Source organism: Nematolebias whitei, chromosome 6 (genome assembly GCF_014905685.2).
Source record: "Nematolebias whitei isolate Nwh7 chromosome 6, NemWhi1, whole genome shotgun sequence".
NCBI classification, from domain to species: Eukaryota; Metazoa; Chordata; class Actinopteri; order Cyprinodontiformes; family Rivulidae; genus Nematolebias; species Nematolebias whitei.
The window spans coordinates 19,856,379-19,858,715 of NC_056503.1; positions in this window are offsets into that span (position 1 = coordinate 19,856,379).

The window sequence follows — 2,337 nt, forward strand, 5'->3', positions numbered from 1 at the left end:
CATTCATGTGTACACCCAAGTACTTGTAGCTGGAGACCACTTCCACCACAGATCCTCTTATGTTCAGGGGGGTGTATATGTTTTTGTTCCTTCTGAAGTCCACAATCATCTCCTTTGTCTTCTTCACATTGATGTTATTATCTTTGCACCATATATCAGTGTGTGTGTGTTTGTGTACAGTAGGTTTATTTTGCCTGCTATACACACACATACATACTTTTTCTGCTATTGCAGCAGAGAGACAGACTGACTGATTGATTTGATTTTTTTTTTCATGGAGATAAACAGTTTGTACCATCATACTTTTGAAATAGTAAAGACAAATGTCTTTGCTTTAACAAAGTACCTGTTCTGTGAGTTTGATAAAAATAAAAAAGTGTACTTTTATAGGTAATAAGTTGACAGACGGGTGGCGCTGTGGCACATTTGGTAGAGCTGCTGCCTCTCAGCAAGCAGGTCGCTCCAGTAAAGATCCTGGCCAGGGGGCTTTCTGGGTGGAGTTTGCATGTTCTCTCCGTGCATGCGTGGGTTTTCTTCGTGTACTCCAGTTTCCTCTCACAGACCAAAAACATGCATGTTAGACTGATTGGTAACTCTAAATTGTCTCTAGGTGTGAGTGAGAGAGTGAATGGTTGTTTGTCTCGTTTGTCTCTATGTGTCCCTGTGATGGACTGGAGACCTGTCCAGGGTGTGCTCTGCCTCTGGCACAGTGACGGGTGGACTTGGGCACCAATGACCCCCATGACCCAAAAACGAAGAAGCGGGTAAAATATAATGGATGGATGTTGACAGACAATGGTCTGACTTTTGTTTACCAGTTTGTTTTTACCTTTAAGCTGTTTTTTTTTACTTTTAGGAAAAAACAACATGCCTCTCTTAGGAGTTCAGGCCAGGTTTATCCAATCTCGTCCTTGAGAGTTGATGTGCTTTACTTGTTTATGTGCTTCAACACACTCGATTGTATGATAGGATTATCACTTCAGGTTTCTCAGAACCCTGTTAATCACACAGCAATTTAAAGTAGGTGTGTAGGAGCAGAGAAACCTCTAAAACACATAGGATATTGGCCCTTGAGGACCAGGATTGGACACCCTGATCTATACTATTAAACACAAAAAAATGTAAGTAATGTTGTTTTTAAACTTACTATAAGTGAAAATGTAGTTTGTTTTTCAATTTTTAGCATCTTCAGAATAAAAGAAAAAAGTAGTTTGAATGTGATGTTTTTTCAAACCATTTTTTCTTACAAAATCACAGCAGAGTGGATTCTTGCTGTGCAGCAACAATGTGTGATCTGACCATTAATGGTGTGAACCAGAGATGATAACTGCTGTTCCATTGTTGTTTTACTTCACGTTCCACAGGAACACTTTTTTTCTTGGCTTGGTTTTTCCCATGATTTATCACCATTGTTGTTTTTTATCCATCAAGTTTTGAGAAAAATATGTTGTTTTATTATTCAAGAGACCTTAATTCAGTTCCAAGTAAATTCCTCAGCTAAAAAATAATCTGGCTTGTTTAGCAAAATATAAGTAAATGACAATTTGTATGTAATGTTTTATTATGAATGCCAGCCCCCACCCCACCCACACACAAACATACAGTTTCTATCTTTATAAGGACTTTGCATTGACTTTCATTGATTTTCTTTTTAATTTTACACCAGTACACACCTAACTCAACACGTAAACTAAACACAATTCACACCTAGTCTTCAACCAAACACCTATCCTCCAAATGGCAGTTGAACGTACAAGGACCAGGCTTTGGTCCTCCTAAGTAGTAGTAGGTCCTCACAAGTTGGTGTGTACTAGAAAAATGGTCATAACAAGGTAATAAAAACAAACACACACACCAAGTTCTAAAGCTTGTGATTATAAATCGTTATTAAGTCAATCACTTGGCAGTTTCTCTGTAACTTTAGACTTGTAGATGTGAAGATGACTTGCTAAAGTTCAGACATCAGAATCAAATGATCATCAGGATGAGGAAGAAAAAGTTTAGGTGACTTAAAATATGACATGGTTGTTCATGGCAGACAGCGTTAAATTAGTATTTTAGAAACTGTTGACTTACTGGGATCACTAAGGTTGAGAGGGAACGGTCCAAAAAGGAGAAGATATCCATTTGTGTGGAGATGAACAGGCTTGTTACTGTCAGAAGTCAGAGGGAAAAGAGCAGACTGGTACAGGATGACAGGAAGGCAACAGTAACTCCCCTAATGACTTGTTCCAGCCAAGGTCTGCAGAAAACCATCTCTGAGCACACAACAACCCTGACTGAGCCAGATGTGCTACAGCAGTAGAAGTCCACATCAGGTGTCACTCTGTCAGCTAA